Source organism: Haemaphysalis longicornis, unplaced genomic scaffold, assembly GCF_048455015.1.
Source record: "Haemaphysalis longicornis isolate Haplotype H1 unplaced genomic scaffold, Haemaphysalis longicornis Haplotype H1 scaffold_1, whole genome shotgun sequence".
Lineage (NCBI taxonomy): Eukaryota > Metazoa > Arthropoda > Arachnida > Ixodida > Ixodidae > Haemaphysalis > Haemaphysalis longicornis.
The window spans coordinates 109,095,033-109,105,547 of NW_027526203.1; positions in this window are offsets into that span (position 1 = coordinate 109,095,033).

Sequence of the window (10,515 nt, forward strand, 5' to 3'; positions counted from 1 at the left end):
GCTCTGCGTTCGGCAACCGAACCCGTAGCGTGTGTTAGCAGCCGCGCGCCGTAGACATTGCCGCCACGGCGGGCCGCAACAGTGCCAAAGAATGATTGCCCTGACCTCAGTCCGGGCCAGTCACGTGTTACGGCGGCCGAAGGCCCTTTGCACGTAATCAGAATCGCGAGCACAGGTAACTGAGCGCTGGAAGAAGAAAGCAAGGGAGGAGGGGCAGCGGTTAGAAACAAAGAAGCGCGCGCAGTGCACAAAAGGGCACAGGCTAACCGGCCCCGGAGGCCAGTGACTTCCCGCAGACGGGCACGCCTAGTCCGGATCTCAGCGGCGAAGACCGCTTTCTCCTCTCAGGATCACCGCCAGTGCAGTGTGCGCTCAACGCGCGCCGAACAAAGCTCATCCTTTTCGGAGAGGAAGGATTTTCTTGCCTTCTTCAATGTACACGAGTATTTTGTCATGAGGGCGGCCATGTTACGCGGTGATACTGAACCGGTTCATGCGAGAGGGGCGGAACATCAGCTGCACTTCACCGCCGCTGGACAGCCGAGCGTGGCCCTTTAACTCCTCCACCCAGTCTCGAATCCCTCGCAGCTGTCTTTTCATGTGATAGCCGTTCCTCGCTGGCCGAACATTCCGATCACGGACCGAAGACGAGGAACGTACGACGAAACAAGCGAACATCAGGCGGAAATAGCCCGCACCGCATCAAGACACTTCGAAAAAACTACATTGTAAAATGCACCCGGCGTAAAGGGAAAAGATCGTCCCACGGAGGGTCCCTCTGTTCAGTGTGTTCGAGGTGACCGGAATGGCGAGTGTACGTTCTAAGATATGGTGGCCAGGGCGATTGTGCCGGACCCAAAATACAGACCATAATGTGCGGAAGTGAAAGTCCATGCTTTAACTAACTATGCCGTGTTACCCATTTTGTACGTAGAAGGCTAACTTTTTCACTAAGCATTGCGACCCATTACGCCTACCGGAGCCTATTTACTGTAAGCATACACATGAAAGTTTACCCGAATACCTTCACTCATATTTGCCGTTGCCGCCAAAATTTATGAGTTTATAAGGGCTTCGTACTCCATCATGCCAAATGAAAATCCTATGGCAGCGTAAGATTGGAGCAAGCTATGCACACAACAACCCAATATGTTTCAGCGCTCATTAAAAAAATGGTCGATAGCACCACGTCTTGATGTTGGGAGACAATCCGCCGTTCCGAATACTCGAGTATCGTTCATACAGTTCCCATACGCGCTGCGCATGTGCGCGTCAAGTGATCGGTTTTCCAATAGATTATGTACCGAAGCATCTACATCCAACATGCATTTTCAATGCTGTATGTGTTGAATTCAAGCGATGTGGGAAATGTGTGTCTCAGATGTTGAAAATACATTTCTTTTGTTTGCAGTCAGGGTGCTAGCTGAACTATGTTATGCCATAAACAACTCTTCGAAAAAAAAAAAACACACATAAAACTAACTGATTTTTACACGAATCTATTAGTAGAACACGCCATTCCATTTACACCTATGCATGTTCCGCTGAGGCCGAGTGTGGTGGTACTATTTTTACTAAAACGCCACTTAGTGCCACATTTTTACGCCACAATTTTACTAGGATGATGGACGTAAGGACTTAAATGAATGCGCTTCTGTCCTGATTCTGAAGTTATTGCTCTGTTGGCAAAACAGAAGTTCACAGCGCTGAACAAGAAAGACGAAAACGAAGAACGAAACAACACGAGGCACCACAAGACGGAGGTACGGAAGATCGCGGAAACTTCTGAAATAGCCAGACTAAATAAAAAAAAACAGTGCGTCAGTGCGCCTTCCGTGGGCCTATTGGATAAAGAACAAATTTTTGCGTAAGCCTTCCTGTCGTTTTTGACCGTAAATTACCGGGTACTGGTGTTATATATGTCAGTTTGGTTTGTTTGTTGTCTTTTGTTATCGAACTTGACGCATATATAAGCATAATGTGTTTCACAGATTAAACTTGTTGCAAGGGACAGCGGTCATGTTGATTCGTTCTTTTCTTTTATTTATTAATTTATTTGTTTTATTTTTTGTACATACTGCAGCCTACATTGTGGCTATGGCATGAGGGAGCATTGAATAGAACAAAAGTAAGAGCAACAAAACAGATTAACATAGCAATAAAAAAGCACAATCAGAACAAATACCAAAGGGCAGGAACGAATTTTTCCAGTGAATGAGAACGTATATCACCGTGCAATCCGTTGGGATGTTCAGCGTTTGAAGGGAAAACACTAAATTTGAATGTGTCGGTTCGACAGTGGTATGGCTTGATATTAAGATGGTGATTCCTTCTGGTAATAGACGGTGAGCAAATGTGGTGTATGTATCATCACGAGTGCGATACGCTGAATGAATGAGACAGTGCAACAATTTCATTGAGTCGTTGACCAGGCGGGCGCGTAGCGTCGTATGTTCCAGGGAAGACAGGACAAGGGAAGGGGAAACGTGACTGTCATAACGATTGCAAATAGATCTGATAGCTTTTTTTTGGATGGCATCTCTTTTAGCGATTTTGCCATGCTTGCGAGTGTTCTATACGGAACATGCGTTGTCAAGCACAGGACGAATGAGCATTTTAAACATTAGCAATTTAGTGCTTTTAAAGCAAAGCTTTCTAGCTCTACCAGCCAACGGTTCTTTCGTGGCGTGCGGGATAGCAAACTCCCAACGGCGGAGGTTGTAGCGGGGGGGGGGGGGGGGGGGGGGGAGGGGGGGGGGCAGTATCGCTTACTTAGCACGCTGTAGATGTCATGTCGAATTTACCCAGCGTTCCCCGCGCGGAAGTGCCTGCTCGCCGGCGGTGGTGACGGTGGTACAGCTTTGTCGTCTGCTTTAGCCACGGTTGTTTTGGGCCTGTTTTGTCACAGCTTCGCATCCATTGCGCGCTGCCTTTGCACGGCTCAATTAACTTGTTCGACAGCCCCTCCTGGGTAACTCGCACCCGACGGAATTAATTGGTCGTACGGCAACGATACGTTCAGGATTGCTTTGCAGGGCGGGGAAACAAAATGTAGAGACCACATACACACATCAGGCCGCTAGAGAAACGCTCCCTTTTGCGCACTGCTTGCCACGAATGGGACTCCGTTTCTAAATTTGTGAATACCAATTCGGCTGTGTTTTAAGACGTATTAAAAAAGGCGAAAGTAGCAACTGGTTCTGATAAATAGCGATTATAAAAGTTCCCTCAGCTTTCTCACAATTCTCAAACCTACTAAAGTAACTAGTTTAAATCGGTATAAATAGGAATCACTAAGCTTTCATGCCGCATTGTTCTGCGCTTGTGTCGCGCGATGGTGTAGCCCCAAGCTAGCACATCAGGATGGCTCGGTTCCGCAGCCTCAATCTTCGAACGACGCTCCTCTCCGTTTTCTCTCTCCGACTCACGGCCGGGCTACAGCGGCGGCGCCCGCCGCTCTAACCCGGCTGTAGCCGACGCTGCTGCTGCGTTTGGGACGCCGCCCCCATGAATTCCAGGTAACGGCGGGCAAAATCTCTGGTTTCACTCTTTGTTGAGCCGCGTGTGTGAATTCAAGTGGCGTCGCATGGGCAATCGTTGTGGGTGTCATTTAAAGCTTTGCTTTGAAACCACCTTCAGAGCGTGGATTCGAGCCAATTTTGGGGTATTAGGGCAACTTTCGTCTTAAATAACATTATTTTTAAAAGATTTTGTGTAGATAAAGTTAATGTGCTGAGACGAAGATAGATTGCTGGAAAGGATAACACCGAGGTGTTTGTATTCCGTTACTTTTTCTAGGGCAGATCCGTTGAAAGAATACGTGAGGTTGGAGGGGGACTTCATATTGGTGAAAGCCATAAGCGCGGATTTGTTAAAATTAATACTCATTTGACAGGTAGCGCAACATTCGCAGAATTTAGCAAAGGAATCATTTAGACGGGGATGAGCTTCAGGAGAGTCAATGGAATCATACAAGACACAATAATCAATAAAATCATACAACATACAAGAGACGAATTTTAAAAATGATGTTACTAGGGAGTTCATGTACACTAAAAACAGTAGCGGTCAAAGTACAGCACCTTGTAGAACTCCAGAACACACACTGACAACATGGGAATCAGCCGAGGTATAAGAAACGTATTGCGGGTGATCTGAAAGAAAATGAGAAATCCAAGCAACTAGTTGCGGGTTGTTCAATATGGTATTTAATTTACATAGTAATGTAGAGTGGAGTACAGTGTCGAACGATTTCGAAAAGTCAATAAATAAGGGGTCAACTTGATTCCCAATGTCCAAATTACTAGAAACATCGTGTACAAATTCGGTTAACTGAGTAACAGTACTGTAACCTCATTGGATAATAGATTGTTGCATTCGAGGAATGCTATGATATATTTGTAAATAATACGCTGTAATAGCTTGCAGGAATGAGCGGTGAGAGAAATGGGCCTGTAATCGCTGAAGACCTGCTTGTCTCCACATTTATGTAAAGGTAGTCTTTTGCCATTTTTCCAAGATCTAGGAACGGTGCCAGATTTCGAGGATTTATTAAGATTATTTTAAAGTAGCTGAATGTCCACAGAGAGTAGCGAACAAGAAACATGTTAGGGTTACCAACGGGGCTATTGGCGGTGAGATGTTTGAGTGGCGCCCCCTGGCTCTGACGTCGGCTTAGGGACTCGCGCCGCTGTCGTCTGCTACACTCCGCTTGTGAGGTGCAGCAGTGCCTGTGCTAGAAATGGCCCGCTTTGTTGCTGTAGTGCGTTAAAAAGCGTATTCCTAGAGACTCAGTTATTTTGCCAGCTTCTGACGCATCTGAATAATTTGAAGCTGTATCCACCACAAGTTTGCAACACACGAAGAGATAGAGAACAACTTTCTTCAGAGCATCGCCCAGAAGATCGTGTGTAACTCGTCCTTTCTAGCTTATTCACGAGGATCAGCGATCAGAGCTTCTCGATAAGTATTCACAATGCGTAGGCTTCCCTGCAGTATTTTTGAGATGCTCTTATGAAGACTCAACCGTCTAATGGTACGTACCAAGCAGAGGCCACTACACGCGCATCGCACAGCAGGAAATAAAGCGGCTTTCTTCTATTTCTTTCGTTGTTGTTGTCTTGTATCAGATTAGTGTTTCTTGCTTTTTTTCTGCCCAACGCATTAATTTTTCTGCGCCGTCACAAACGTCTTATTAGGAGGTTTTGGAATGTTTGGGAGGCTCACAAAGATTGTGTGGATATTTCCTTCATGTTGTATTGCACACATTTTCTTCTTCACAAATTGGCTTTCATTATTACGGCTGCGTGCAAGAAGGTGCATATCGGCAGCGTGCTTTGTTTATTCACATGCAAATACAATGAGAAGGTTTGTGCTACGCCACAGCGATCGCGCCCTAAACAACGTTGTCTACAGTACTCGAAGGCGGCTTTTGTGCTCCGAATTTCTATCGTAATCATATCGTTATCCTAACGAACTGACTCTCAACACGAACAATAATGACATGATTACAGTGTTGAAGGCATGATATACTCGCTAATGAAATATATAGTATACCTGCATATATTACAAGAATCGAAACCGAAGAATAATTCAATGTAGCTCTTTATTGCTTTTCAACCCTTCCAGGCGCAAAGAACAACTCCTATTCTACTCGGGGTGGCGTTCTATGAATTGAAGAAAATTCCTTTTACTCTCTTGTCCTGGACTGAGGACCCGGCCCACTAACCAGATCGATTTAATTGTTAAATAAAGTTTTCTCCTCCTCCCCGTACTCCTCCTCCTCTTGAGTGCAGTTTTCCTATAACGCATATCCGAATATCGGGAAGATATGGCTGTGCAAAATGTACCGAAATATCCCTCCAGCTCTGAGCAAACATAGTGTTACTGTAAATTTAACATCGACGTGACTCGTTTTGCTCAATAAACCTCCATACTGGTTAGATGTCCGGTATAAAATCAGCACGCGCCTATATACACACTGGGTTATTTGGAATTCAACCTACAGTGTTTGCACTCTATTGTGCATGTCGGCAAACTTTCATGCCTGGACAACGTAAAGTGATGTGACAACACGTTCCAACGTTCGGCAAGGAGGCAACTTTACCTTACATATGATTACCGGGAATCGTAATGTCTTCTGACAAAGCCAACAGCTCTGAAGGCCTAGAATTTGTTTCGGTCTTCCATTTTCGCTGTTGTCGGTTATTAGCTTCCTTTGTTCGAAAGATTGCTTAACTGAGAAGCTGACGCCTAGCTCCGACTCTTCGCGCTCCGCACAGGACCGGCTTCGCAAGGAATGGGGCGACGCCGGCAGTGTTTCTTCCGTAGCGGTATCCAAAACTATACTTTAACTGACACCTTGAGCTAGTGTATGCGATTTTAAGCCTATTATTATGATAAAAAGTTACCCACACGCCAATTCTGGAGCGGACAAGCATCAGACGTTGACCGAGCGCAAAGAAACAGCAGGGAGAGCGAGCCTAAGTGAAGCAGACGACAAATGCGAGAATCCCTAAGCCGACGTCACGGAGGCGCGCTTCGCAGCGCCGCCTGTGTTCGCGCTCACCGCCAATTACATTTTTAGTGTCCAAATTAAGTACGACATTTATTACACCTTCTTCAGTGACCACTACATCATGATTTGGAGACGTTGGATTCGAAGTGGAAAAATAAGGAACAATGAGATTTCCGACTGTAAAAACAGACTAAAAAAAAGAATTAGAGGTATTCTAAATTTTCGCCGGTCATCTATGATTCTGTCGTTTATTTTAAGAGCATTCCAGGGAGTATCACGGGGCAGTACTCAAATGCCAAAATTTGCGGGGATAATTGGTCAGTATACGTTGTAATTGAACTCGAAAGAAAAAGACTTTAGCTGTATTTTGCCTGTCCTGAAGTACCCCCTTGGCATCATTAAACCGGATAATACTTTCTGGATTGGAAGAAGATCTGCAGCGACTACGTCTCTGGACTCGTCGAGATATGTGCAAAAGCTGGCGGTTCATCCAAGGTACGTCAGTGTTTGTCTTTTTAGTCTTCACGGGTATAAACTCTTTATGCATGTTTTAACCAGCCTTTCAAACGCAGCAGTTAGTGCATATATGTCACCTGAAGAGCTGAGTAGCACAAAGTATTGGAACCTATCGGCTGAAGCATCTAAAACGGAAAGGTCGTCCGCAAGTTCAAAGTTGGGAAACGTAGTTAAATCAAATCATGGCTTACTTATTTCGCTTGCAAGGGAAGCGAGAACAGCGTCTTGGTCAGACAGGCGATCAATTATTTCGATGTTAAAGCCTTTATCTGAAAGGGCGGAGGTTAGAACTATGAGGTCGAGAACAGCCTTCAGCCTGGTGGCGCCATGAAGAATTTGAGTCAAGCGAAAATTTACTGTAGTCGAAAAGTTCCGTGCAGATATGAGTTTCACGACTATGGCACGTAGGGGTGGGTCAGTGGATAGCTGAAGCATTAAAATCGTCCATGCAAATGAGGTTGCATGCACTAAAATTGTGCTCATACATGAAGTTATTAACATTACGTAATGTTTCAACATCGAGCAAGCAGGCCGATAGAAAACGCTAACGACAATAGCATATTTGTCGAGGCAAATCTTACACCAAACAGACTGAGTTGCGGCGGAGCCTGGAAAAACAGAAAATTTTAAGTCCGAACGGATGAGCAAAGCGAGGCTTCGAGCTTTCCCCGCGAACTGATCGGTGTGAACTGCCGTATACCCTACGGGTGTGAACTCGGAATCGAGAGTACCAGCATGTAGCCATGTTTCGGTTATTTATTTATTTATTTATTTATTTATTTATTTATTTATTTATTTATTTATTTATTTATTTATTTATTTATTTATTTATTTATTTATTTATTTATTTATTTATTTATTTATTTATTTGGACCCTCAGGACAATATGGTATTACAGAGGGAAGTGGTTATAAACAGAAACAGAACCAAAGTAGTGCATTACACGATACAAAAAATTTCTTGCTGATACAATGATAGCTAAGGCGTTCTTAACTGTTCATCTTGGAAGGTGGCCGTAAGTGCGGGAAGGTGGTTCCATTCAATGGATGTACTGTGTATATATGACTGATAGAAACTGTTGGTTCGCAGTGATGGTCCTGCTGCTTTATGAACGTGATCTAGACGAGAAGGTGTATAGTGTGGAGAGAAAATGAGCTCATCACGTAGAATTAGATGGTGAAATATTTTATGAAAAAGGCTCAGGTGAAAGATTTTGGGTCGAGATACTAAGATGGCAGTTTAATACTAGATTTCATTGCTGTTATACTGGCTGTTCGATTATAGTTAGCTAGTACAAAACGGACGGAGCTGTTTTGGGTCATTTCAAGAGAATTTATTAGATTATGTTGGGCTGGATCCCAAACGGAGGCGGCGTATTCCAGTTAGTGCGTATTAGTGCTTTATATAAAAGGAGTTTTAATAAGGTAGAGGCCTTAGAAAAATTACGGCGCAAGTAACCCAACATCCTGTTAGCATTATTAATGACATATTCAATGTGAAAACGCCAGGCAAGATTAGTGCTTTTATGAACACCTAAATAACTGTTAACAGTATTTAAAGCAACGTTAGTAAGTAAGTAAGAAGGCACAGCGTTACAAGTTCTGATACTCTCATGAATTTACATTTGCTATAGTGTTTAGTTGCATTGACCAATTAGTACACAAGACAGTAATTTTATTAAGGTCGGCTTGGAGGGCGGCTACTTCCTCATAAGAGGTTATTTCGTGAAAAAGAACGCAATGGTCAGCAAACAAATGTATGTGAGAAGAAATTTCAGAAGGTAGGTCATTTATACAGATAAGAAAAAGGAGAGGACCAAGTACGGAACTTTGCAGCACCCCAGAATGAATGCGTGTTTTCGGTGAACAAGCTTTGGAGCTGACACGTACTGGAAACGATTGCTTAGAAATATTTCGAACCAAGTTAAAAGTTTCGGGTCAAGAGTTATTTGGTGAAGTTTAGGTAACAATAACTTATGGCAAAAGTTATCGAACGTTTTCGAAAAATCAAGAAATATGCAGTCAGCTATTGAAGAACGGCCAAGGATGATGTTGAGTTTGTGTGTAAAAGATGTCAGTTGTGCTTCACATGAGTACGTCTTACGAAAACGATGCTGTTTGTTGGTGAAAAATCAATTTGACTCAAGAAAATTAGCAAGATTGGAAAATAAAATGTGTTCAAATATTTTGCATGGTATGCTGATAAGAGATGCAGGGCGGTAATTCAAAGGAGAGTGCTTGCTACCTGATTTATGTAATGGAACCAGTTTCCCGAACTGACAATCAAGAGGTAGGCAGCCATTTTCAAGGGACTGCTGAAAAATCATGAGAAGTATAATAGACGAGTAAACACAAGTACTTATTAAATACCTGGAATTAATTAAATCAATACCGGGGCTGAAGAAGGTTATAGCGACTTGAGGCCACTTGGTTCCATAACTATTGGGGGCATGCTAGGGTAATTTTAGATCGCGATGACATAAGGAGAACGCGCTGAAACGCGGGGCAGGAGGCTTGGCTTTTTTTTGTTATGCTCCTAGAATTTAAATTTAGACGGAAAAAATGTCATTCCGGCCGGGACGACATCAACCGGAGCCGGAAGGAACTTTTGCAGGGAAGTTTGAGTTTGAGAAATAAAGAGTTCTAATCCAGATGAAGCCGAGAAGGGCATTGCATCGGAATTGTTTGTCACACCAGGTGCCTTGAAAAATGCACCTGAGGTTGTAACAAGAGGATTATTCGACACACCTGGTCCTTTGACGAGGAAATTAAGTGTTTCTTCCCAGCTGTACTGTACGTTGCTTATTAGCCGACGCAGCTTGTTAGCCGAGAAGCAACGCAGCTTGTAGTAAATGTTTCAGGTTGTCTTTCGTGCTTTCATGGGCATGCGCCCTCGCAGCCCCAAACTCCGCACACGTATTAACGCTTTGTCAGATAACTTCTGAGATTTATGGCATTGTGTTGAAATAAAACCAACAGCGACAGTCCCCACCCATAGCCAGGTATACCTCTGCGTAACTGTTGCGAGGGCCTGAGTTGGCTGATGGAAAGCCTTTTTTATGTGTTAAATCGAAATTACGGTTCTACACGCGGGAGCTCCCCCCGAGGTATTGGGGTATGAGGCACAGCGTAGTGGAGGGCTACGAAAGAAAATACACACCCTGGGGATCTTCTCTTTGATGCGGAGAAGCTAGTCAAGAGGCGGGTCTCCAATACCTTAGAACAAGAGCTGGTGTAGGCGCAAAATGTAAATAAATTGTGACGACTAACGCTAATCACCATTGGCCGTAAACTACTAGCAAAACTAGAATACCCAGTGACCAGATCAGTAGCATTCGAGACGTATACCCCTAGAAATAAGAGAAAATATCTACCTCTGGAAAATACCCATTAACATGCATCCAGAGTTACTACAAGGAGTGTTGGTTGGGAAGGGCTACTTCAACAAAAAATGCCGATGCTAAAAAGAGCGAAATTATTAGA